Source organism: Acanthaster planci, unplaced genomic scaffold, assembly GCF_054643075.1.
Source record: "Acanthaster planci isolate LZ-2023a unplaced genomic scaffold, COTS_SCS Contig14, whole genome shotgun sequence".
Lineage (NCBI taxonomy): Eukaryota > Metazoa > Echinodermata > Asteroidea > Valvatida > Acanthasteridae > Acanthaster > Acanthaster planci.
The window spans coordinates 1-27,931 of NW_028257638.1; the positions used below are offsets into that span (position 1 = coordinate 1).

General features: G+C 42.0%; 1 long non-coding RNA gene across 8 annotated transcripts; it reads left to right on the forward strand.

Moving 5' to 3' along the window:
- Positions 1 to 893: 893 nt before the first annotated feature.
- On the forward strand, positions 894 to 27,346 carry LOC147795492 (uncharacterized). 8 transcript variants are annotated; one of them, XR_015423831.1, is made up of 10 exons: positions 896 to 2,977; positions 3,885 to 4,028; positions 4,457 to 4,711; positions 5,322 to 5,375; positions 5,882 to 6,958; positions 7,463 to 7,574; positions 8,410 to 8,523; positions 9,353 to 9,452; positions 23,294 to 23,399; positions 24,971 to 27,346. It is a non-coding gene; the product is annotated as an uncharacterized LOC147795492 (long non-coding RNA). The 8 variants fall into 8 exon arrangements; XR_015423832.1 differs by having other exon boundaries at positions 7,472 to 7,574; XR_015423829.1 differs by having other exon boundaries at positions 898 to 2,977; positions 5,882 to 6,291; positions 6,758 to 7,574.
- Positions 27,347 to 27,931: the final 585 nt, after the last annotated feature.

Below are 27,931 nucleotides of genomic sequence, written 5' to 3' on the forward strand. Positions count from 1 at the left end.
GTCGTTTCCCAATAAGTGTCGGATTAGTTTCGAAGTGTATATCATACAGTGCAACTTCTAGTCACAGTTATCAAAAGTGACATTCATTTTGCGCCAAAATGTTCAGAATAGTGCAACAGATGTCATCTCTAGTGGTCCTGCAATCTTTGTTCTTATATTTTGTACACAGAAAATGTGAAATGTGCAATCAATTACTGTTATGTTAGATATTATCAAAGTTGTTTGGTTTTTAGTGCGACAATGCATATTTATGATTATGCAAATAAGGCGGGGTTTGCAGACTGATGTCAACGGAGAATACACTCTCCAAGGCCCTGTATCTTCTGAAGCATATGTCCGATTGGGTTCAAATTTTGCAGATACCTTGAATAGACAGTGCTTTAGAGGAAAATTGACCTTATTTGATGATGACGTCATGCGGAGACAAGTCACATTGAACTCTTGAAAGCCCTATATCTCCTGATGTACCTGACCAATCGGGTTCAAATCTTGCAGATATCTTGAGAAGGGGGTGCTTTGGAGGAATATTGACCTCATGTGATGATGATGTCAACAGATGATAAGTCACGTGACATTAAAGGGGACCTCTTCATACCACTACACTTCGAAAAGAACATGTCCAATGCGGTTGAAACTTTGTGTGTGGCTGGAAGGGGAATGGTTCTAGACCCAAAGTGATCTGATTTGATTCTGACCTCATCTGGTGAGTTTCAAGTGACATTAAAGAAATACAATTCATGTAACTGGTATCACATCCACTTGTGATGACGTCTACAGTCGAGGAAGTCGTATATGTTTGATTTAAGTAATTATTATAATTTTTAAGCTATTGTGAGAAGCTCCACAAAGTACAAAGCAAACTCTCAACCGTGAGAATAATATCACGTGACAAGTCACATTAGATTATCTTCTGAAGTGGACATCCAATTGTATTGGTTGAAATTGATTTATAAATTAAACTTTTTCAGGGTATATGTCACGTCCAGACTACTAAATTGTTCATTTTTACTCTCTCATAGTTTCTTAATGCTAGGTTTTTTCATCACATTTGCCAATACTTATTTTGTTGGTAAACAGTCCCGAAACAGCTCTGTGTTGGTACTTGTTTACAAACACTTCCTTCCACCAGTAGACTTTGGCAGTTTGCTAAATCTGATCGACTTCAAACTTGGCAGACCTTTGGAGAATCTGTCCTATATTGAACCACAGATGGCGTTGTTGACATTGTCCAGCATAATGCATGAGCAGCGCTCAACTTCGACCGAGAATTACTACCAGAACGAAAGAGAAATCCGACTAAATTTTCCCTTCCGCTCGATTGCAAATATACCCAAGAGTCCAAATATTAAATAATATTTCATAAATTTTTCCAGTTAAGACAAAAATCACGAGACATGAAATTAATTAAAGGAGCAGTTTTCATCCACACGTGTTTTTAGCCAAATTGTCTTTGCACACGTTTTCAAGAAACTATTCGGCCAATTGTCAAAGGTTCGATCAACATCAAAGTTACAGACAAAAAAGACCCGGATGAAAAAAATGCCTAATTTAAGACGTCATGATGAAGTTATTACATATTTTTAAATTGATTTTTGGATATTTAATTTTGCCCATAGGTTTTGTACACGTTTTTCAACAGCCTATTTTCGGCACGTTGGTAAATCTGAATGATTTCCCTCAATGTACACTTGAAGTCCCTAATGGAGAGAGGCTTCCAGAAAAGAATCGTCAAAATTACTTCATCAAGGGTCACGTGACAGGAGATTAAAGCTTCAGTTTTTCCCTTAGCGTTTGTACACGTTTTTCTGCTACGCAATATTATCGATCTTAATGAGAGTAGTCCTGAACTTCAACTGAGAATGCTATGAGAACGAAAAAAAATCGTTATTTTTCGTCTTCGTTTGATTACATGTATACCCAAGAGTCTCAATATCAAAAAATATTTCATAATTTTCGCTCAGTTTAAAGGCAAATTACATGACATCACAAAGGAGCAGCTTTTTTGCATAGGAGTTTTAAGTCCATCTACTTTGTACACATTTTCAAGCCACTATTTTGAAACCTTTCCGATGTCTAATTGCTATGAAGGTGACAGCCAACAAATACCCTCATGCAAGAATTATTAAAAATAAATGACGTCATGATGACATCATCAGTGATTTACTATTGATTTTCTAATAGTTATTTCAGCTCGTTGACTTTGTGCACATTTTCAAGCCACCATTTAGGCAATTTTCATAGGTTTGATCAACATCAAAGTTACACACAACAGAGACCCTCATGAAAGAATTTTCTTAAACTTATGACGTCATGATGACGTCATTACCAAACAGAAAGTTCCGAAACAGCTCATTGTTTGTTCACGACCACGTTCCTCTAGTTTGTAGTACTTTTTCGTTCAGTTAGTTCTTAAAAAATCAAACCCAGAAAAGCCTGGCTTTTGAAAACTTTTGCTACTATATAGATTAATAGAAACTGAAGAATTACCTGACCTAAAAGAGAAATCTCCTGTCAGAAATTGACCCATCACTTCCAAAAACCTAAAGAACAGTCTACTGCGGCGGTCTTGTACGTAGATAAACGTTATAGGCCTATTTATTACGGTTTGGCTTTATGGTAGTTTGTTTGTAAAAGCCGTGCAATAAAACAGATCAGATTAGTTTACACAATCCTGAATTCATAAGGTAATTATTCTTAAAGTAGTAATCTACTTTTGTGCGCAACATGCCCCGAGTTGGAAGCTACTTGTCCCAAATTCGTCACGGTGATTTATACATGTATAATCATTTCTATAATCGGTCCCGACTATGGCACACATGTATCTTCCCAGGGTCCACAAAATATTGAGCTGATGAAGCGTACTGCATTTAGTCCGATCTTAAAATAGGGGGCGCTGTAACTTATATTGCTGAGCGCTAGTGCGGCATCGGCGTGATGATGCCCACGTGCGGGTGGAGCTGGAGCAAGCAATCCAAAGGTAACTTCATTTTTGGTGTGCTAAATAAGGAGACAATTTTAGTTCTAACGCTCAGTATTTTTCAGGCTCTAATCTGAACGAGCATGTTCGAACCATCAAACTATTAAAGCTGAACATGTTTCATTTGAATACCACCTCCCTGGCCTGTGCCGTACTCATGGCATGCCATGGATGTGGGGTTTTTGAGAGATTTGTTCCTGTGCACGGCCCACGTTAGGACTTAGGGAACACTCAGCTGAAATTGTGCCAATTTCTGGATGTTGTCATTAATTTCAGGCTATCAAATTTCATGACGCCGAAATTGTTCACAGAGGTGATCAGCAGTAGCATGTGTTTTTAATTTGAAGGTTATAATGTCATTATTTAACAGAACAATTTAAAGTTTTCAGCAAAGAGATTTTGACAATGTTCCATGAGGATAAAAGTCAAGGAAAGGTTTTGAGAGGACACAACTGTAATTGGGCCAGTCTAGTGGACTGCGGGTACCTCCGTATCCTTTACCCTACTCGTAAACTGAAAACAAGCTCCCACACGGTGTGGCCACACTCAGTGTAGCACTAGCAGATCAGCGGATACACATGTATGTAGAGACAAGTCAACTTACAAGTATTGTCCCTCATAATTGGACTGGTCTTCTGCTTGAGTCCTGTCTGTTAGAGTCAGTCATTGAAGCCTAAGTGTATTCTGAGGTTCATTTTATACACGGTGTTGTTTTAGTTTTAGTCTTTGGTCTTTTTAAGTGTTACTGTGAGGTTTTGGGTTTTTAAGTTACTGCTCTAGGGTGGGTTGGTATTTTTACATGTTTTGTTTCAAAATCTAGAATCGGTGTCTGATGAGTACAGTACTTACTAAGTACGTTCCAGTAAGTTCCCTGCAATTTTTCCCTTGAATTCTTCTTCAATTTTAGTGTGCAGTTCTCCCCCGTAGCATCCTACTTATTTTGTAAGCTCATCCTGTACGTGTACTTCTTCAGTGCATTGGCACACTTCAATGCTTGGCCCAACCGCTACACGCACCTGGAAGCTGTGTAATGGACATACGTCTCATTCAGGTAAGAGATTACTGGATGATTGATGTGCGTAAGTATAGGGACATGGCATACATGTAATGCCAGCACTCCAATTTCACCACACCTCCTGTGGCCATGGTGGTCGGTGCCCTTACAAGGGGGCATGGTGCCCTAAAAGTTCCACTTTGTCCACGGCCCAAACTGGCCATGTGTCCCATTCCTCCTGGCAGTGGTGCCCCTTGTTTCTCATAAGTTGCTTACTTTGCATTCATGTGAATGTATTTCCTGTTGCGGTCTAACATTATAAGATCGTCTTCATGCCATATGGGGCGTCCAACTTATGGACTTATGGACTTTTTAACGGATTTGTTGGACTTATGAGGCGTTGGACTTAAAAGCTGACCCTACGAGGCTTGCCTGTACTGCAATTGGCTTCAATTTACACTACATATATGTATTTCATTCTGCAGCCCAACGTTCGTGGATGATTATTCGCTGGAGGTGCCAAGCACATACGGGCATATTGTGCAACAACTCCGCTGGCACATGCATACACGGGCTTAGGCTATGTCCGAAACGGGCCTCCACAGCGACAGCTAGGTCGTTTGTCCCTTTAGTTGCGGATTGTGTATGCATGCATGCAGCAAATTCAACTACATGTGTCTAACTGATTATTCTGTGATGTGATGGGTTGGTCAACTTTACAACACAAGGGGATGTTGTTGGTAAGCTCATGCTGTGCAGTCCCAAAAGATTTGTCAAATTGAAACAAAGCCTTTTGTTTTTGTTAAATATACGGTTAAATTCACTAGAATTCTTAAATTAAGAAATTCTTTCTCAGAAAAATGCCAGTTCCATCCTGTAATATGCGATGTATTGTCATGGATTGTAAAATATTTAAATATGATAGCTCATTATCAAGCACATAAAACACTATGTTTCCGTGTTACAAGCCCACAGCAAAACAAGCAGCCATGCTAGAGAATCTATTTACAAACATAGACATGGGAATGCACACAGGCACTATGTTTTCCTATTCAAAATGTGTAAAATGCCATAGCCATGCCCTACTCATTAACCCATGAGGTTTCTCCCAGGGGCAATATTTTTCTTTCTTTTTTTCAAAATAATGACTTCAGAGATATTCTGCTTCTCTTAAGTGTGTTATTGTGTCACAATGTGAAAGTTGCCCTCTATTAAAGATCTCGAGAATGGTAGCGGCCGTGTTGTTTTGATGGGGATTTGAAAAGCTGCTTTTTCTGTACATCAAGATCAAATGGAGGCAAAATACAAGAGAAGACAAAATAATTTGTACTCTGTACTTTTGAATTCCAGGTTTTTATTGAAACAAGAGCAGAAAAACAAGCACAGGGGAGTAAACTTTTTATTGTAAGTGAACCATCATACACTATGGAAAATGTTGAGTCATTCATCTTAGTTTCTGCTTGCTCTCATTTTGGTTTCTTCCTGGCTAGTTATTTGTATAGTTATTGAGATGGAAAACAAATACAAAACTTTTAGTGAGATAAAATAAGTAAATCCCAATTTTCTGCTTGTGAAAATTTAATTTTGATTGCTGATAAAGTCAAGGATATGGAGGATGGGCAGCATGTCTCGGGTGAAAAGTTACAACAAACACAGCGCACAATGACTGAACTAATATTTTTCTGCAGACTAATAAAGTGGACAATTTCCATGGATGCCTTGCCAAAAAAACTAAATTTTAGCCACCAAAAGGATGCTTGACTTTGTCAGTCGCCACGGCAACTGGCACCTTTCCTGCAACCCTGCACTTCACGAATGTTTTCCACAATTGCTGTCGATCTTGTTGCACATGTCCATTTTTAGGGTGACAATTTCACTGCGTTCAAGACATTTGTTGATGTATTTTGCAGGGCATTCCTTGAAGGGACAGTTGCGTCCTTTGCTGACAAAAGACTCCTTCCATCAGCTGTTTAAATTCTGTGTTGCACAAACCCTAATATTCCTCAGTCAGCATCTGGCATTCAACGTAGGCCGGCCATCACAATCAGGATTTCCTTGATCAGTGGTGTATGAGAACAGCATTGCAACTAAGTCCACTGCAGAAGGCTTGATGTCAACAAACTGGCATGTTGCTTGTACCCCTCTGACTTGTCACTGGAATTTTGGCACTCGAGTTTGTCAAAAGAAGTTGTCTTGGCAACATCGGGACAGAGCAGCAGGACATCCTTTGTCAGCACTGCATCGGCTTGGTCCTTGAAGACTCATCTCTAGGAACAGCAAGTTCCTATTTACTCCTTTGTTTGCCTTATGTAGACTGTTGGTGAGTTCATCTGAAATGGACTGTTTGGAGATGTAACAATTTGTGGCCATTCTGACACCAGCCTTTGTTCCATTTGCAGACTGCACATTCCAATCAATTCAGTGTTGCTGCAGAACTAGCTGGCTGTGCAAGTTTGATAAATTTTCTCTTGTGGTGAGCATCTGACAGAATGCATGTGGCCACACAACTCATTCCCTCACGTCCTATAGACCTAGTACATTAAGACCTACCCCACCTCATTGTCTTTTGATATAGCAAGTGTAGACAAAGTGTGACGTCATTATGTCTATTTAAAAGTCATCCTTGTTGGATAATTTATTTTGCCCAATTACTGGGTGACATATATATAGGGAGCCATAACATAGCTCAAATGGTCCCCAAAATCCTCTGATTTCAATATGATTTCACATAAACCCTTGGAGGCTACGGTTAATACTGTTTATAGTTTGGGAATTTTTCTGCACAGACTGTGATCGCTTGTATTAGCCTTTAGTTGGACCGAGAGAGAACACTATTTCCTTGGCATCAGAGGCTCCTTCGGTACTAACTGTGCATCACTGGTTCATGAAGGACTAGGACATGGTAGTAACCCCATCGCTACCAACAAAATGAATACTCCCAACCAACACAACTCTTCTCAACCAATTAGTCTGTGCTTCTACTCAAGGTGGATAGCATTTGGGGATGGCAGCTGAAACCTTAACTGGGAGAGTTTGACTGGGTGAAAAAACAGACGGGATTGTTTAATTATAGCCCTAGATCAACATTTCTTGTGTTGTGGGCTTTCATCTGAATGCAGATGGTTGAAAATAGATCTAAAGAATGCCAAAGACAGAGGAATGTTTAAATCGATGCCTAGAGGCTTGAGAAAAATGACTTTTTGGAAATGTATTTTAAGATGTTTTGAAAAATAAATGTACTTAGCTAACCAAGCAACAATTAAAAAGAAATGGAAAATGACAACTAAGAAGATAAAGAGATTTTTATGAAATGTTTATGAGAAATTCCAGTAATGTGAGCTTGTATATTATTTGGCCCTGATCTTTGTTGATTTGATACTGTTTTCAGTGATACTTCAATTGCTGTTGTAAAGTGCACCTTGTAATTTGAAACGGTGGCCCCCACAAATGTTAGTCATATGGGCTGAAATTCAAACATGGTTTGTTATTAGTTTCCCTAGTTTCAGCAGTGACAGAGAGACAAGAACAAGCTAGGCCCTGGACAAAGTTTTCTGAACTGTGACAGATCAGAGATATCATATCACTGGGGACAATACTTGACAGGTATGGAAACAGCTTACATCGTTTTCTGATATTAGTCCATGGTACTGCTAATAACATGCCCAGTTTAGTAAATCTGGAACTTAGGTTTTGTCTCATAAGCTTTTCAACTAATGAGAATCTCCGGCCTTTGGGGCTGGGTTGAATTTCACTGAACAAATTAGAAGATGCAATCATTAAGTGTGGTGGTAATATTTGTGACAAACTGAACAGAAATTGGACATAAGCTGAATCCACCGGCTGCTTGCAGTGAATGGGGAGTTGTACTGAAATAATAAAGGGGATGGATGGAGATTATAGAGGGATAAATGTCCTCATTCCTGGATCCAAATCATCTACATGTACAAGGATGACTACACATTCCACAGGTGTCATATAAAACATCTGGACTGTTATTTCATTTCATCAGCTAACTTATTAGTCAATGAAGCCATCAGCGACCATCTTGCTCTGTTAATTACAAAGCCTTTAAATATAACAGTTTGTTACAATATGGCATGCAAGCCAATATTCACAGATGGTTGGTGGTGGCTTCAGTTGGTACAATAGCATTTTGAGTCCAGAGTTTCTTTTAATATGATGTCCTTGACAGAGGCAGGCTTCTACAATACACACATTAGCCGGAAAGTGTGATATGGAAGCCAATATTGACCATAATTCCTGAGTGTAAAGTTTAATCACACCTGTCTGGAACTACATGTCTGGAAGAAGGTCATTGGGGAAGCACTAACAACTTCTTAATCAGTTTTCTCCACCTCTCTCAATCCTCCCACTGCCCTCTGAGAACCAGTCAATCCAGGTTATACACTCATGTTGTATTGTCTTTTCTTCCTTTCAGCCACAGCACAAGCCGCTGGTGAGCCGCTGCTGCAGTTTCTTGATTATGGAGTTCTGTGCTAGTTGTTGAGGTGATCCATACTTTGATCTCTTGCTACTGCCTTCTGGGTAAAAGGTAAATGTGTCCAATGTTAGTAATCCCAAAGGTATGATTGAGTCTCCTGTGCACTCATTTTGACTTTTGATTTGATTTGACTTCTGGTAATGTCTCATTAAAGATCTAAAACATAATGACGTCAAATGTGCACTTTTTTACTTGGACTTAATGTCTTGCTTCCCACCTCGCTGCCATAGGAAACACTGCTAGATGCACATGTAAAGTAAGCATGACGTTATTATGTTACAGGTCTATTTGCTTTTCCCTAAGTTGCCACAGATGGAAGACCTTCTCGGTGGATAAATTTAATTTGTGCCAAAAACTGGGTGACACACATGCAAATGGAGAGCCATGATTTAATACCATTGATAACTTTGGGAATAGTTTATGCACAATCTGTGATCCCCAAATAGTAATTGGGGATGGCAGGTAAAACATGAAATAGCTGTAAGTGTTTGGCCAAAGCCCTTGGGTGTATGCAAAATCATATTGGAATCAGAGGATTTGGGACAATTTTAATTAGGTCTTTTTTGTACTTTCTAGGGTTGTTATCAGAGCCCAAGAAAGTAGAGGGGTGTGAGTTGTAAAATGACTGCTTCTAGGCTGGAGAGGTTTTACTTTTCGGGAATTGTTTGCTGACCAACGAACAATTGAAGAGAGTTGAAACAAAGGAGAAGACAAAAATGAGTTTCATATAAAAACGTCCCAGTGATGTCCACTTGAATGTTATTTGGCCCTGATCTTTGTTGATTTGACACAGTTTTCAATGGTGCCTAAAATGTTGTGGTGGCTCCTCAGTGAGTAGTCATACAGTCTGTGATTGAAACAGTTTCTTTGGTTTTGTTAGTTGTAGCATTGATGAAGAGACAAGACCAGACCCCTGGGAGACGGTTTTCTGGATTGTAACACATCACCAGATATCTGGTACTGCCAACACTACTCACTTGGTAAGCACTTTATATCGTGTTCTGATTTTAGCCTCATAATAAAAGGCATGTTCCAGCTTTTGAAAAAAAAGCAGCTGTACCTGAGTTGTATAAATGTACAGTTGTTCAGTAAAATCTGGAGCATGGCTTGGACTTCACTCTTGAGGATGACGAGATCAGCTGTTTGAAACCATTACGGGTCAGTCCCTCTAGAAACTCTCGAGTTTGAGCCCCTAAACTCGGAAAGAAAACTGCACTTCTAGTGGTTTACCATTAGGTTTTTAATCCGTGAGTCAACAAACCTGCTGTGCTTATCAGCGGGGTTCTACCACAGAGGTTGAAACACAAACACTTAACAGCTGTATGACAGCAGGGGGCGAGTTTGTGACTGTGGAGTACTGTGGGCATATTCCATTCCTAAAAAGGGGTTTGGAAATCATTTTTAATGGGAGCCTGAGGATTTTCTGTTGAAATCATGGCTTAGGGTTTTGCTCCTTGTTCTGAAGATAAAGCGTTGTTTGTCCATACAGAATCGGTGGAAGTGCCATGGAGCCAACACTTTTTTGGTTTGTGTCTGAATTGCTCCCAAAACTTTTGAATCAGGCACAGAAAATATTCAAGCCTGAAATTAATTTTTCAACCGAGACGATTATAACTAGCAGTTTTTATTGCAAAACATTTCCTAAATTAGAGAAAACTATTTTGTGAGAAATCCATAAATATAAACGGGGTTTGACCTCGCCGGTCCACTAGCCAAATTTTAGTCAAGAGGGCCGCACGGCCCGGCGGCGATCATACATGTGCACACTCGAGCTCGGTGTGATCAAAATCGCGTAAATAAAAATTCGATGTGAGTAGGGGATTTTTCCCATCAGTTTTCGACCTTTCAGCTGGAAAACCTACCTTAAAAATTTACTGTGATTGTGACAATATTAGGACCAAACTGAACGGCAAAGATCGTACCGAAATGAAAGGAAGTCGGGTCTGCACAAGTGATAGCGCTGTGCATGCATAGGCTGCACACAACGGACGAAGTAGCACCTACATGTATGTGAACTTCATAAATATGCATGTATGTGACGCATAAGGGCAGCAGCTTTGCATTTGTTGGCGTGGGATCAAAATGAATATGCAATACACTTGTTTCAATTTATGATTGGTGGTTGGGATGAAAGCGCTAGGGTGGTTGTAGTTTCGTGAGTGCTTGGTTGCGGCATGGTCGCGGCACATGTGGCAGGAAATGAAAAAGTCAAGTTAAAATTTACGCAAGTGTAGTGTTTTTTTATTTACTGGAATTCTGATACAAGAACTAAGTTTCCATAAAATACGAAACACTTCATTGTAAAATCAGCTTGTTATAATAGTTCTGGCTGAGGAATGGATTTCTTTCGCAGTTACTTTTTCCATGCTGTAAAAAGTTCCCTCACGGGAATAGCTTAAAACCGACATAGCATTAGATTAGGGAAAAAGTTTTGTAGTAGCTAAACACACACTGTAGACTACTACAATTTGACAGTTTTCCAGATGTTATCCAACTGAACAACTGCTGCGATCTAAAACAAAAAGAAACGGCTGTGATAATGATACATATTTCGACACTTCAAGACGGTAATCTTGCCAGTCTGGCACTCATGCACATGTGCATGTACAGTACGTGATTTCATTTATTCAGCGCACTAGTGTACATGTACATGTATGTACATGTACATTTACAGTACACGCATACCGTACCGGTACATGAGGCTGGAGCGACGGCCCTGCGTGTGCAGTGAGTGGTTCACTACACGTTGTCGGTCCCCTTTGGGGTTTGCGGTCACAGGCCCTTCCGAGATAATGGGATCTGGGGTCAGGCTTATCGTGCGTTGGACTGGTCGACCAGCAATGCACGGTAAAAACCGCAAAGCGTGTATTGGACAGCGTGTCAGGTTCATTGGTCGTGTTGTAGCTCTATGGTGTTAGCGTGTCGGCTAAAATTCTGACTTGTACGGTGCACGTAATGTGAGATATCGAATTGAAATTTTGGGACTTACCAGTACTCGGGTAAAAGTATTGCCGGCAATACTTGCATATTTTCACAGGGAGTTTTGCCCGGCATTCGCCCGATCGGCAATAATTGATTATCGAAATTTCACATATGGTACCCAAACTTTCAGACGACATGTTTTTGCTAACTTCTGCAAAATTACATGACGTGTTTTCACTTTTGTATTTTCTTCATCTCATACAAAGAGTATCTTCTTCTACACAATGATTCTTTAGGCAAGGAATGTTGGATCACAGTCATCAGAGAGTTTTCCGTATGGCAAAACAAATTCCTAGTGGTTCGTTTATTTCCTAATATCTGTGCAGTACACATGGCGTGCATTCATCACCGGCCGCGGTATTTTAATTTGTTTGCGGCACTGCGCACACAGGTGTGACCCTCGCAGTTCTTAATATTTTTTGAAAGGCCGACAAAATTGTATTTCCCGTATGCACCATAGAGCTACAAACAGGGTCATCAAAATCTGTTTGATATCGGCAGAGCTAATGTTCCTAGGGTTTACTCAAAGTAGACAAAATAAAGTATTATCATCTGGGAGTGAAATACGTATTAGTTTGTTATGTAAAGTTATTCACCGTTGGCCAGGCACTGCAAAAAACTGCCAAAAACAGCTGGAAACCAGGGAACTGGGAGCAAATTAGAGTGTAACTCCAAAACCGCTCAACGTATCACAACAGTTCTTTCACTATAAAATTATTTGGTTTCCAATGTAAATATACATGTATATGTTAATTCTATTTTTTTAGCGAAAGAACAGACCTGTCAAAATTTACCCGCAAATTGTGCAATGTTCACGTTTCCTGAGGCGCGGAGGTTTTTTCATAACAACTTGGTGACCGGCATCACTGTACACTGACCTAACTCACGAACTACACGTCGTATAAAAACAGTTCCCACGGGTCTGAAAAGCCCATAAAATAATCTGTATTGTCATATGAACTCGATTTCAATCCGTCAAATTCTTTGTCTATCAAATTTGTGATCCACTCAGAGAAGCTCTTTTAATCTTAATTGTACAAGTACATGTACACTACTGTACATATATACGTTAGAATGGTATGCTCCACACAAACCGGGAGCTTATCTCCTGTGTCCTGTAGCGCGTTGAGCCTATTATGTAATGTGCAAACACATTTAAGCAGTATACTTAGGTTGACAAAATGACTAAAACATTTTGATATGAGAGAACCACACTACATCGATGGCCAAGCATGTCCAGTGGAAGCAGTGTTTACGATGTTTCTTTGTCTCTTGGCTGGTCAGCGATCGACATGACCATGAGCGCAATAATATACAGTACCAACAATTTATTTATGAAAGCATGCAACCAGCATATGATTTTGACCAGCTTAACCACTACTAGCCGGGGACTCCGAAATCGGAGCCGTATGGTTTATATGTGTGGCCGGGGTCTCCGAAGTTTGTCCATGATGTCGTCAAGGGTTATGGGAGGAGCCGTAGATGGACGTTGTCCCAACCGGCAAGCTGCGGCGGTGGGAGCTGGACGCGGTATAAGGCGAGATGCGGCTGGCCTCAGTGGGGGTCGAGCCGGTGTGAACTCGGGTATCGCCGGGGCCTGAGCCGGTACAGAAGTTGCCAGTAGAGAGAGCGGCTGTTGAGGGCTGGTGGCCACCGTTTCAGGGCTAGTTAGCTGGGTACGTGGCCGTTCGTGGACAGGATGCTCGTCCTGCAGTGGGGTGCTGCACACAGAGAGACTGGCCGGCGACGAGGCATTCAAGGCTGAGGTTAGTTCGGAAGGATGGCGAGATGGCGCCAGGTCATCGGCGAGGATGAAGGCATGGTGCTCTAGTCGTGCCTTCTGATCAGCAGAAATATCCGCACTCTGCAGATGGCGTGAGAGCCAAGCATCACGTTGTAGGGAAACTCTTTGCCGCGGTGGGGTTGTACCAGAGAACTCACTGCGGCGTTTTAGGTGAAGGTTGCTCAACACGTGAGATGAAAGGCAGGGTTGGTTGGAGTATCCTTTCTAGGAAAATGTACAGAGAAAGTCCCGCATAAACCATGGCCAGTGGATGCGCTTACAGTGCTTATCAAAGGCATCGGCATTGCGTAGAAACTTGTTGCAGAAGTGGCATTGCATCTTGAAGAAGTAGGTGTTCTCAGCAAGCTGGAAAGAAATCGTGTGAGGGCTAAGTTTTGTGGAAGATGAGTTTTTCTTTTTTGGGGGAGGGGGAGGGGTTGTGAACGGGGCCCACCGGCACGTCATCTCCTGATTGGGTAGAACATTCTGTGATCATGGCAACGGTCTGTTTTTCGTGTCTGTGTACGTCAGTTGCCATGGTATCCCCAAAACGTTGTCAGAACGTTGCAGTTTCTGTCCAGTGTCCATGGTAATCGACATGACTGCCGCCTCCCTGACCGCACGGGAACACCAGAGTGTGCAATCTGTGTTGGCTATGCGAGATCCCTGAATCTCGCGGGTTTACGATGGGGGCGAGAACTTCTCCGAGTGGAGTAAGCAGGGGCCTCAGATGTTGTCGGAGGGGATGCTGTGGCTTCAGCAGGCGGCTGATGCTTTGGGACATTGGTGACTCTGGAGCTGGATTTCTCTTGGGGGTTGGGTGAGAGACTGTCGGGTTGCTCGCACAGGTCACAGTTTTTGAGCAAAGTCTTTTGCAAGTCTCTCATCCATTTGGGGATGTCATCATCGCTGTAATACCGCTTCAGCCGATCATGGTGAATGACTTTGGCTTTTCCGCGTTGCTTAAGTCTGATCTCAAAAAGGAGATCACTAAGTGTTCGTAGAACAATGCAAGGTCCTTTCCACTTTGCGTGTTTGAGTTTTGGCGACAATCCCGGGGTTTTTGTACTGTCGCGCATGTACACAAAATCACCAGCTCGGTAGTTCTGTTGGGCAACACGCGGATCATGGTCCTTTTTCTGGCGTTTGCTGACTTGTCCAAATGTTTACAGACTAGGCGATGAATTTTCTCCATTCGCTGTTTCAGTGAGATGACGTAGTCGCATTGGTCTCATGGTGCTTCATTGTTGGTTGGCCCACCGAGCACCAAGTCAATTGCAGTATGGGTTTCTCGACCGAACATGAGCATGTTTGGGGTGTATCCGGTCGTTTCATGCTGACTGCTTCTGTAAGCTGAAGTCAGGAGAGGGAGGTGAACATCCCAATTGCGTTGGTCATCGTCAACGTAGGCTGAAATCATGTCAAGTAGCACTTGATTAAAACGTTCAGCTTGGCCATTTGATGAGGGATGATAGGGGGAAGTTCTCGTTTTGTGGATCTCGAGAAGTTTGCAGACTTGCTGAAACAGTTTGGATTCATAAGTTCGCCCTTGATCAGAATGGATATCGAGTGGGGCACCAAATCTGGAGATGAAATCGTAGACCAAACGATGAGCAACTGTCTCTGCTGTTTGGTCTGGTATGGGGTATGCCTCCATCCATTTAGTGAACTGGTCACCGACAAGGAGAATATACTTGTTCCCTCTGACGGTTTCAGGGAGAGGGCCCAAGATATCGGTGACAAGTCTGTCCATTGGCGCACCTACTCGGTAGTCTTCAAGGGGAGCTCGCGGGGTGAGGTGTGGCCGCTTGCGAGCGCCACATGTAGCACATTTTCGGATCCACTCCCCCACTGACTCCTTCAACTTATACCAGTAAAACTGGTGTTTTGTCTTAGCTACAGTCTTCTTGACTCCAAGATGAGCAGATGTGATGGCATTGTGTGTTGCTTTGAGAACAGCATTCTGCAGTTCTTGTGGAACAACCAGTTGTAGATACGACTGGGTTTTATCAGATGTCACCCATCGTTTGCACAGGACGCCGTCTTTGAGCACAAGTTGTTGCCATAACAACCAGAGGTTTCTAGTGGCTGGACTCTCGCGTGCAATTCTGTCTCTGCTCGGCCTTTGGGAGGATTGTGTTATCGAGTCAATGATGAAACTGAGGTCAGGATCTGCTCTTTGAAGTGCAGCAATTTCCGCTGTGGTGTAGCCGCCGACCCAAGATGTAGCCCTTCCGGCGCAGGGACCGACATGGGAGCTCAAAGGGGCACGAGCGCTCGTGACCTCGTCATCTTGGTCGTCTTGCTGTCCAGTTGGATTTAATTGTTCTGTAAGTTGCTGCCCGGCACTTAAACCGGCATCGGTGTGGGGGATGCAGGGCACGTTACAGTTCAACTCTTTGCCATGTGGATCAGAGGATTCAGTTGCAGGTTTAGTTCGGTTCGAGGGCCGTACAACCCGAATGGCGGTGGGCATATTGGCTTGCCCGGGAGCTTCTCCAGTTGAGGCTGTGTTTACAAAACGGCTGTCAAGAACTCTTTCCTTGCAGTCGCCGGTGAACATATTGCACGAGCGCCAAATACTTTCACCTAGGTTGCGAACACGGCCGAGTAGGAGTGTTACCACTGTTGCCATCAGCACGAGCACTGTCACAAAGGACACGGGTGTGGCTGATTTTGGGGTGACGTCATTTGATGGTGACTCGTGTGGGGTACGAGTCAGGGTAATCAGAGGAGGTGGAGCCTCAGCAGAAGTAGTGTACACATTTCTGGCTGATAGGGGGATCACGTCGTCGACTTTATGAAAATCGGACCACAACTCACTTTTTGCGACACACTTGTCGCAACCACCACACGGCAGATCAGTGAGGATGGATGTCCCGTCATAGCACGGGCAATCGTCGGGGTCGCACGGCACCCTAGAGAGGGCATCTGCGTTGCCATGCTTCTTCCCCGCATGATGTTCGATCTTAAAGTCAAACTGGGCCATGATCTCCAGCCATCGGGCCATTTGGTCCACTGGGTCCCTGAAGGACATTACCCACCTCAGAGCACTGTGATCAGTCCGGATCAGGAACTGTCTTCCAAGCAAATAGTGCCTGAAGTACTGAACAAAAGTCACAATGGCGAGTAGTTCTCTTCTGGTAGTACAGTATCGCCGTTGTGTTTTCGTCAGGGATCGGCTAGCATATGCTATCGGTCTTTCTTCTTCTCGTTGCGACTGGTCACACCACTGAAGTTGTGACAGGGTTGCCCCGATGCCGGTATCAGAGGCATCAATGTCGATGATGAAAAGTCCATCGTTGTTGGGATAAGACATTATTTCATCACAGGTCAATGCGGCCTTTAAAGTGTCAAAAGCCGTCTGACAGTCAGGGGTCCACTTAAACGTCTGTCCGGCCTCTAACAGACGGTTTAAGGGGCTTGCTATCGTGGCAAACTTGGCGATGAACCGACGATAGTATGAGCACAGTCCAAGAAAAGAGCGGACGTTTGTGATGTTTTTCGGTAGTGGCCAGTTCTGGACTGCAGAAACCTTGCTGGGGTCGGGCTTCACACCATCTTGGGTGATGATGTGGCCAAGAAAGAGAACTTCCTCACGGAATAGCTCACACTTACTTGGCTTGAGTTTGAGTCCAGCCCTGCCGAGTCGCAACAAAACTTCATCAAGTCATTCTATGTGTTCTTGGAATGTGAAGGATAGAATGATGATGTCGTCCAGATATATCAGAAGCGTTTTCCACTGCAGGCCTTTCAGTACAAGCTCCATGCAGCGCTCAAACGTGCTGGGCGCGTTACAAAGTCCAAATGGCATTGTTACGTATTCATACAGGCCAGTCAGGGTCACAAACGCTGTTTTCGGACGATCTGCCTCTTTCACCTCAATTTGCCAGTATCCGGACTGCAAATCGAGCGTGCTGAAGATTTTAGCCCCGCTGAGGCAATCTAGACAGTCATCAACACGGGGTAAGGGGTACGCATCGCGACGCGTCACATTGTTCAATTTGCGATAGTCGACACACGGGCGGGTTGTACCGTCCTTTTTCCGCACGAAAACCATTGGCGGTGCCCAAGGGGATGTCGCCTCTCTGATGACACCTGCCTTGAACTGACTCTCGAGAACTTTCTCCTCCTCGCCCTGAAATGCCTTGGGAGGACGACGGGGAGGCTGGCGTATGGGGCGAGCATCGCCGGTGTCAATAGCGTGTTGCACTACTGATGTTCTGCCCAAGTCCTCTGGGGACTTGGCAAAGCTGTTCTCGTGTTTGGATAACAGTTTGCGCAATGTCTTCTGCTGCTGAGGGGGCAAATTTTCACAGCTCTGGTCATACAGAGAATTAAGATCTTCTGACCACTGACTAGAAGCTGCAGGAGAGTCAGAAGCGACAGGGACGTGTGAGTGGACTGCGAGTGTAGGCTGGTGTGCATGGACTCTACATGCACGCATCACGCGGAAAGCGTAATCCTCCTCGTTCTCATGCTCGGCTATGAGTTCTATCTCATCAATCTCATGCAGGTATCCAAGCGCCGTACCCGCTTGGAGCTCAACGTCCTCGGGTGACGTGTTCATGAGTCTGATAGGTATGCCGATATCTTTTCAGCTGGGGTCAACAAGGGAACTGCCGACCACAAGACATTTTGTTCGACTTTCGCTTGGTGCCGGTTCTACAACTGCAAAGTTCGTGCCAAGTTTTTGATCGTCAGCGACACCTTCTGCTATCCACTCACTGCATGCGGGAATGACGGTGGTCTCTTTCAGTGCGATCTTCACGGCACATGGAGGAGTGCCTTTGATCGTCCACTGGAACCAGTTACCGGCAATTCGTATGCCGCCTCGTGCTTCTAACACGCAGTCATAGAAATAGAGGAAATCATAGCCGAGAATTTCTTCATCTCCAATGGGAGCAACATAAGCGTCCCACTGGAAACGTTGCTGTCCAATGGCCAAGTCGATTGTGGCCACGCCTTGGATGGCAATATGTTCATTGTTCGCAGTCTGTAGTTTCAAGGGCTCGCGAGGGGGCTGAAGATCAGGTCGCTTTTCGTCAGGAATTCTGCTGAAAAGTTCTGACGAAACTACAGTCACTGCTGCGTCTGTGTCGACTAAGAGTTCGGTCTCTGCGCCGTTGATTTGCACCTGCAAAAATGCAGATATGCCACGGAATGGCTGTCGGGCCATTCTGATTATGTGTTCAGAGGGTGGGACCGTTACCAGGCCGGACGGCACGGTCCCAGTTAGTTTTCCGACTTAGGCTGAATGGCGACAGCCTCCTTGGCTGCCAGCTCAGGGCACTTGTTAGCGAAGTGGCCCGGTTCACCACACTTGAAGCAAGTGGAGTCAGATTTGCTTTTAGCATCGTTTCTGTCAGTAGGTTTGGATCCAGCTTTTGGTTTTTGGCCAGACCCATTTCCTTTGATCAACTTGACTATGCCATTTAATCGGCGATCAAGGTTGTCAGAAAACTGCTTCATCTGCTTCTCCGTGACGAACTCCTGCTTTGCCGTCGCCTCAGTGGCTGAAGCCGCTCCTTCGTGCTTTTCGGCAGGTTGAACAGCGTGAACGCGAAGGGAAGTTTTCCCGGTGGAGAGATTTTCACGCAGACTGGTGTAGTTTTCAATGGCTGTTCTGGCCTCCTCCAGCGTTTGGGGGTTTGTCATGCCGATCGCTACGGTGGTTTGTTGATCGGGGAGCCCCTTTAAGAAATGTCGTAGGGCAATACTCTCTCTCGTGTCAGCATCGGCTGTAGGGTATCCTCGCATGACAAGGCGGCGGATGTCCGCCACATATTCAGTCAGACTGTCTTTTGGGGACAGTTTCTTGGCTTCAAGTAGAGTGAGCCATGCGTTCTGAGTTCACCTTTCTGCGAATCGGCTTTCCAACGCTGAAAAGAGTTTATCAAAGTCATTGACAATGGAGGAGTCGAGTTGTAAAAAAACGAACTCGGCAGCCTTGCCTTTGAGGCTGCTCATGAGACGAAATTTGTTCTCCTCCATTGACCATTCACAGGCCTTTGTGAGGGCCATGAAAGGTCGAATGAAACCTTCCCATGCCCCAGTTCCATTGAATTCACCCTGCCTGGGTAAAGGGACTTCAAAGTTTTTATTGGATTTGTCCATTTTATTAACTGGTACTGAGGATTCAAGGGGCTCAAAGTCTTTCACAGGGGAAAGTGTGGCGGTGGATGTGAGACTAGGTTGCGCTGGGGAGTCGCTCAGCAGATTCGGTGACTTCTCCGGCTGGGACTGGGGTGTAGAGGGCGCACTCAACTGCGTCAGTGCGGTGACCCGTTGCTCTGCTTCCGCAGCCCGCTTCTCTGCCTGGTCAAGTCGCTGCCTGAGAGTTTCCAGCTGGTTTGTGTGGTCGGCCAGGGTGACTGACTCGAGGGATAGGTCAAGGTCATCTCCTGCAGCCGAAGCGTTCAGCCGCCGCGATTTTCTGTACTTCTTCGGCATGGTCACTAGACGTGCAGGCTGCACGTACACTGAGGTCTGTGGTAGTTCAGAGAGTCCACGAAGGAGTGGTTGCTATAGTAACTCGGGCATATAGAGTAACAGCAGTCGCACAGTTTCGTGTACTGGTACATGTACACATGCATATGACTCGCGTTCAAGCTACTTGGTGTTGTAACTTGCTTAAACAAAGCTAAATTCGAGCAATAAGTGTGATCGAGTAGTATTACATGTACTACAGTATACTGACATAAGTTTAGATCCCACCGCTGCCGCCAGTGTTGCGTTCCCTAAATATCAAGTCAATGGTAGCATGGACTTCATTAGTGTCTACGGGATGTGATATTTGGGGTCAACAATTTATTAAAGGGTGGACGTGAAACAAAGGGGTTTGGGTGACAGTCAAACTGTATGGTTGGTTTATTGCTCTCACTTCTCTTCATCAAAGTTCAATTTGGGTTTGAAGACAGGTGTATCACTTACATGCTCAATCCTCACCCGCAGATTGAGCCTCATTAAAATACTGTAATACAATGGGGACCCACAATGAGGCTGGATCCGCGGGCGACCTTAGTGACGTCATCCGAATACTTTGCGCTGTAGGTATAGTGACAGGCGTAGGGGCTCCCCTCTGCTTGGGAAGCAAGACCGATTTTGTCCGAAAATAGTTGCACTTTTTGGGATTGTTTAATCATATTTCCCTTCATAGAGTATTCCCTGAAAAAAATGACCTTTGGCTTCTGCCAATAGTCTGTACCGCTGGGTTAGTACCCTTCCGTTCCATGTTTTCTAGTATAATAATATACAAAGTATGCAATCCGTATTTTCACAGGTTACGTCCATATTATCTGAATCATTAAAAAGCAAAATTAAAACTTTTTGCTTCCCTCAAGTTCACCCCCACCCCTGCCAGGTGCAACATGGTCTTGTGAAATACTGTGGAGTATGCCATTAAAATATTGTCAATAATAAATGTATAGATTAATTAATCTAAAACTTGCTTAAGAAGTACATGTACTGTTGTTGACACTTTAATTAGTTGTTAGCTTGACTCTGTCAATCGACACCACTCTTTGACATGCACCGGGACAGACATCAAAGTGACCAGCAGATAATTTGCCAGAGATGTGAAAAATCCAAGCAGTTACATTTGTACCAGCATAATAAAGTAAATTTTCCCTTCGAAGTAAATACTAAAATTCTTCTTCACTGCACCCTGGTTTTCTTCCGTGCCTTAAACTTTGGGGCTGAATGGGGATTCCGTTGAACCCTTGATATTTACCACAACCAAGCAGAAAAAGTTGTCACGTTCAAAACAGTCCTGCTCAAAAATTGTGGGTTTATTGATCCATTCACTTTGAAGGCCAAAATGAACCCCTTAAAAATGTGCCCGAAAACACTTATGATAAACTTCTTTTCGGCATGTTAGTAGAACTAAAGTCGATTTATCACCATTTATTTACCAGTACATGTTCTTTTGAACAAAATTTTTGAACAAACTAAGAACCACATGGAATACTAATTCGATTTCCGGATGCAGTCATGTTTTTTTTTCATTTCAGAATAAATTTCATGAAACTAAAAACACCCACAGAGGTTAAGTACATGTAGCAAGAATTATAAATGAAAAAGTAAAGTAGTTAGATTGTGCTTCACTAATTAAATTTTATGTTTGTCAACAAAGTAGTCTGGCAGTCAAAGTGTGCCACATTAGGGAAGTTTTTTATTATTATGGTGCCCAAACCTGCCAAACCTTTTGATAGGAGTCCCAATGCTGCATATTTTTACCGTATTGTTTATTGATGTTATGAGTGAAATACCTCGCGTCGCCACGCACATGGAATTGAAAGATAAAGCTAAGAAAACATGAACTTCAGAAAAATTACAGGAAAAGTACTATTTAACGTGTACATTTTTTTGGGGGGGGGAGGCTTTTTGTAAGGGGTAAAATTCTGCCCCACAAGTCCTGATGACTTATAAAAAAGGGGAAAAAAAGGTCCTCAATAAAAATTTGGGGTTATGAGCCCCAACACCCCCCATCAAAAAAACATAATTTTATAACTTATCCATTTCAGGCAGTTTCAAGCCAATAGTATTATTTTTGGCCTAATTTATTCTGACAGAATAAAGTCAGGTGCTGATTATTCACGCATGGTACAGAGCAAACCTGAGTAAGGTTGGCGCAGTCCACTGCTGTGACCTGGGTTTGATCCTGCCTGGGACATGTGGATTGGGTTTTTAGACTTTACCTGATTTTGTGGGTTTTCGCCAGAATATTCCTCTTGACTTTTCCTCCCCCACAAACACTGTAATGTCTTCTCCCTACACAATCACTGATAAGCACACCCCCATTTTATGAATGGAAGAGGCACATACACAGTGCTGTCCAAGTATCTGCCCAATGAGGAGCTGTGGTCCTAAAACTCTTGTGGGTCACACAGTCACTGTTTAGATAAAGGATTACAACAGATAAGAGAGCTGACCACAAGACAGTTAGAAAAGCAGTTTTTTCAGAGGAGTTTCCAGGGGAGGTTACCCGTAATGCGTCGAGTACGCACTCAAGGGTTCTTAGTCCACAGTTCAAATTGTGCAGTTTTGTTGAAATTTGGCCACTAACATAGAGAGGTATTGAGTTTTTCTCACCTCTTACCCTTAACTTTGGAAATTTGTACATATCTCATATATCTCATGTGTACATATCTCATATATCTCATGTGTACATATCTCATATATCTCATGTGTACATATCTCATATATCTCATGTGTACATATCTCATATATCTCATTTGTACATATCTCATATATCTCATGTGTACATATCTCATATATCTCATGTGTACATATCTCATATATCTCATGTGTACATATCTCATATATCTCATGTGTACATATCTCATATATCTCATGTGTACATATCTCATATATCTCATTTGTACATATCTCATATATCTCATGTGTACACATCTCATATATCTCATGTGTACATATCCCATGTATCTCATTTGCTGCATTCCGATGTTTTCCCATCAGATTTCCAACATAACTGAAGCTCCTCAATTCTTAACTTTTCAATGAGTTTGTAAATAGTGCACAATTCAAATCATGCAGGTATTTAGAAATTTGGCCATTTAGTTAAAGAGGTATTGGGTCTTTTCATTGATCTACCCTGAACTTTGAAAATACATCTTTCACCCCATCTCATTTGCTGCGTTCCGATGTTTTCCCCTCTGAATTCTAACATAAGTAAAGCTCCAAAAATATAAATTGTAAAGGAAATCAATTCCTCAGTAGTCCACACTTCAGGTCATGCAGGTATTTAGATATGTGGTCATTTAGCTAGAGACGTATTGAGTCTTTGTTCTCCTCTACCCCTAAAAAGTACCTATCTTACCCCATCGCATTTGCAGAATCTCGATCTTTTCCCCTCTCAAATCTGATATAACAAAGCTTGAACAGTCTAAATTTGTAAAGAAATCTGTTTGTAAATAGTCCACGCTTCAAATCATGCTGGTATTTAGATGTTTGGTCATTTAGTTTGAGAGTTATTGAGTCTTTTCATTGGTCTACCCTTCACTTTCGAAATATTTCACCTTCTCACATTTGCAGCATTTGCAGAACTTTTCCCCTCTAAATTGTGACATAACTAAGGCTCCAACAGTCTAAATTTTCGAAGAAATCTGTTCCTGAATAGTTCATGCTTCAAATCGAGGAGGTATGTAGATATTTGGTCATTTAGTTTTGAGAGGTATTGAGTCTTTTTGTTGGTCTACCCTTAACTTTGAAAAAACATACACATTTCACCCCATCTATTTGCTCCATTCCGATGTTTTCCCCTCTGAATTCTAACATAACTGATCACTCATAGTCCCTTAAGGCGCATAAAGATGCTCTAGTGACTTCATTGCTAGTCTGTTTTTGTAAACTAATGCAGGTATACATGTACACTGTAAACTAGCTGTGCATATGTACAGCAATAAGGCCAAATTACTCTGACTTGCACTGTTCCTTTTCTCATGATTTCTGATCTTGCTGTGACTAGGGGAATAAGTCACCAATTAGGACCGAACCTCTTTAAGTAGGAGACAAATCCCTCTGCTGAAACTCAGAGGGAAAAACCACTCAGATGAACAAACAGAAATGTTTGGTTGCTGCTGTTTGTTTGAAATTGGAATAGAACTTAATTTTTGACTTTATGGAAGGTTGAACTTAGCCTCACAAACAACTACATGTAACTCTGTATGATGTACAAGGACACTTCCTACTCTTAGAGAAGTGCAGGTGTTTGCCAAGGCTCTCATCAGTCTTTCCACTGACAGTTCGTGTACAGACTAGGGGCCACTCAAAATTTTCAGTGTTTTTCAAATTTCTATTTTTTTTCATATTTTTTGATCCACCCACCCACCTGCAATTTGTATTTAAAAAAATTGAATTTTCATTCAGTACATGTTCATTATACATGCATTTGATATAAATTCCTATACATGTAAAAATCTAATGCAACACAGTATGGCAAAATGATGGCTGGAATTGCAATAAAATGATTGCAATCAATTGCGCACGCAACAGCATGCCATGTCTAATCCGCTCAAAAATGGATCTCCCGAGGTACGGCTACGCCTACAGTCAATTACCACGTCTCCACGCACATGCATACATGTATGTATTTCTATTGGAACGGAGACGTAGACCTAGCTCTAGCCAACAGATTTGGATGCAGTTTGCTGCTGTCTGGTTAGTCTTAGATACAAGGTGATGAACATATCACCATTATTAGCAACTGGTTATATAGTAGGTTTATATAATACGCCTGGTACCCTGCTACATTTGTCTTTTATCACCGCTGCAAGTGCCCAGCTGCCAAGTCAAAGAGTAAAAAAACACCTCATTCCATGATGTTTCACACATACATTATGTATGTGTGAAACATCATGGAATGAGGTGTTTTTTTTTTGTACAGGAAGGGCCAGTCTGTCTGCATATGGAAACAAAGTTAATAAAGATTGCATTTTTGGACTGCTGGCGTGGCGTGCTCGCTACACGTATTTCAGGCAAGTCACAAAAATAAGTTTTTCTGGACTCTAATATAAAAAGTAAATTTCGATTTTCAATTTATTTCCTTAACCCATCCATCCACTATTTAAAAAAAGTCAAAATTTAAAAAACACTGAAAATTTCGAGTGGCCCCTTAGGAAGACCAGTGTCCATCGCAGGAAAATCACCTGGAGAACCATTCATTCTTACTCACTTTTTAATTCATTCATTAATTGCCTGGTCTTGTCACAGGAGGAGTACTATCACCTTTTGGAGAAGATCTACAAGATCCAGAAGGAGAGAAGCGACAGAAGAGGATTCAGGAGGTACTGATGCTGCCGCTGGAGGCATCCCCATGATGGCAGCAGCACAGCTGCCTCAGCCTCCCCACTAACTGCCCAGATCAGTATGTCCACTGGGAAAATGTAGCTCTTTCAACCAACTTATATCAGAATTATGCTGTACATAACTATATGGTCTTGAAGGGTTATTTTAGTGTCAGTGTTGCTTTGGTTCAGCAATGAAAAGTGGACTGGTAGAATGGGGCGTCAGGTTGGCATAGTGACACTTTTTTCACCTTCCACTTCTGTGAATCCAGCCCAGGTTTAATTTGTTGATTTTTCAGTCTTTACTTAACTTTTTGGGGTTTTCTCATCTCTATAATGATCATGGGGAGTTTTTTCTTCCACTTCTTAAACTGAACACTATCCTCATATATTTGCAGTTGTAATTTGAAGTTGTAGATCGTCACATTTCTCAAGTGGTTACTGGCAGCCCTTTGAAAAACATGCTGGAAATTATATTGCCACCATCAATAAATAAAGCTACAATTTTTATTGTTATTGTTGTTGGAATTACACAGGGGAAATGGTATTGTTTATGGTCGCAGGGCCAGGTTTCCTTCAGTTTAGTTCTAAATGTGGTCAAAATACAGACTGATCGTTTGTGGTTCACTCAAGGAAGTCTGTACACAGGTTAACATAAATTTGGTGTGTGATTTCTACTTACGGTTTTATTTCAATTCCAAGCATCTGTAACTTTTTAAGTTATTACTGAATAATCAAGACCTTTTCTTTATTTGTAGTTTTCTGAAGGCTTTTATTTTACTTCATATTTGAACAGTGGTGTCACCCATAGATCATCGTGCAATTTTTATGACTGCAGATGAATTGACTCAGAGTGTGTGCAAAATGCTGATGTAAAACAAAAATTGTACGATGCAAACAACAAATAAAAGTGTAATGCAAATGTGAATTTTATGTTTTGAAACACATTCCATGTCTCGGTATGCGGAATGAAGACGTCAACTGTAAATGTAACTAATTCAAGCTTAAAATTATATTTCTGATAGGAGCTTCATTTCAGGTGCTTCTGGAAAAAATCTTTTTTTTCTGCACACAACTGTCCTTGCCTATTGTCTCTTTCATGACTTGAACAAAGCTTTTGCCAAAATAAATTGGACTACTAATTTGGAAAACAGACCAATGGATATTTACATGTATGTTGATAGGGTCGCTGCTTGCCAAAGAAAAATCAAATGAAATGGAAATGGAAGGGGGAGGTTCAACAGCAACTCTTAAACTTGAAGGTCCCTTTTCTTTGAATGTCTGTATTAGAACAAGATATGCTCTTATTTTTTTTTCTAAATCCACTTTGGATGTAACCATGATCTGGCCATCTATATACACAGGTAGGCCTACATGCTAATGGTTTCAAACTTCAAGCATACCTTGACTCGATCAACTCGACTGACATTTAAACATGTCAGTGCTCTGTTTGTTTTGTTTTTCAAGCACACACAAAGTCTGAGTCTGTGGAGGTACACTGTGTGTTGAATTTGTGTGTTGAATTCCCTGTTAGAGTATACCACTCCATGGGCATGTCCCACATTGTTGAAAAGTATGAGGTTGTTGTAAGAAATGTGTTACAAATACTCTTCAAATGACTGGTGTAAATCACTGTTTATGGTATTTTGCTGTGTTGGTGGCCATATCTTACCTTTTTCAAGAGTTGAAATTTTTGGCCAAAAATTATACCCACCTGCAAGTGGACAAGAGGAAAGGGGTGGAAGATTTTAGAAGTAAATTGCTATTCATGTGTCTTCATTTCTACTTGTTTGATTTTTTTTCATAAACAGAAGATTCACTATCCACTGTGCCATACATGGTTTTGGAAGTCACAGATTTGAGTCTTAAGATGGCAACACCTTGCGATAGAAGAATGAAATAGAAAGCTTCAGGCTTTAGTACTGAACAGGTCCAGTCTCCCTCAGGAAACTTCTAAGTGCCTTTAGTCTATGCATTTTGTATTCCAAACTGGTCCATCAATCAAAAATGGGCTTGTTTATGTGTCAGGCTTATGTAAAATAAATACAAGCCTTTTGCCTTTTAGACATTTTGGAGAAATATGGGTTAGAGAGTACAGATTTGATCTTGTATGGCCTGTTCCACTTCACCACAGGTCAATATATTTGAGACAAATCTAGGGAATTTCTGTGTACAAATGTTTCAAAATGATTTTGAATTCTAGATGAGTACTCCATGTACTTTTTGTAATTCCTGTAATCTGTGTAATAGTCGGAGGATTTTAATTGACTGAAATAAAATATGTGGCCTGAGACATTAATAATATGTCCATGATTTGAACTGCACTTTATTGCTCCTTTTTTGCAACTTTCTGTTCCTCTTAAGTTTCTTGTATATATGAAAGAAACCTGGAAGTTATGCCTCATGGATACTCTCATTGAAAAGTGCTCCGGAAATTTAAGAAACTATTAAAGGAAAAATTATTTAAAGAGGACACCCTAACGAATATGAAGATTTTTAAAAGGTGTAGCTCAAATCTTGCTTTTTTCCTGCTTTTTTAAAAGGTGTAGCTCAAATCTTGCGTTTTCCTGAATGAAAGAATGAGATAAGAAAAAAAAAAGTCTCTGATTTACAGCGAATTATATTGTGGAAATATTTCATTTTCCGAAACAGTTCTTGTTAGGCATAGGTGTTGGCATTTCTCCTGGGATGGGGTAGGGCACTGCATTCATCAGCATTAAACTGAAAAAAAATTAAAGGTAGAAGGGTGTTAACGCCGAGGTATTTTCAAGTACTTTGATTTGATTTACTCACTTTTACCTAATATAAAAACTGTGATATAGAAACAAAATGAATGAGGGCCCTTTGAAAAATGTTCAAATAAAGTAACCCCGGTCAGTGGCAAAAG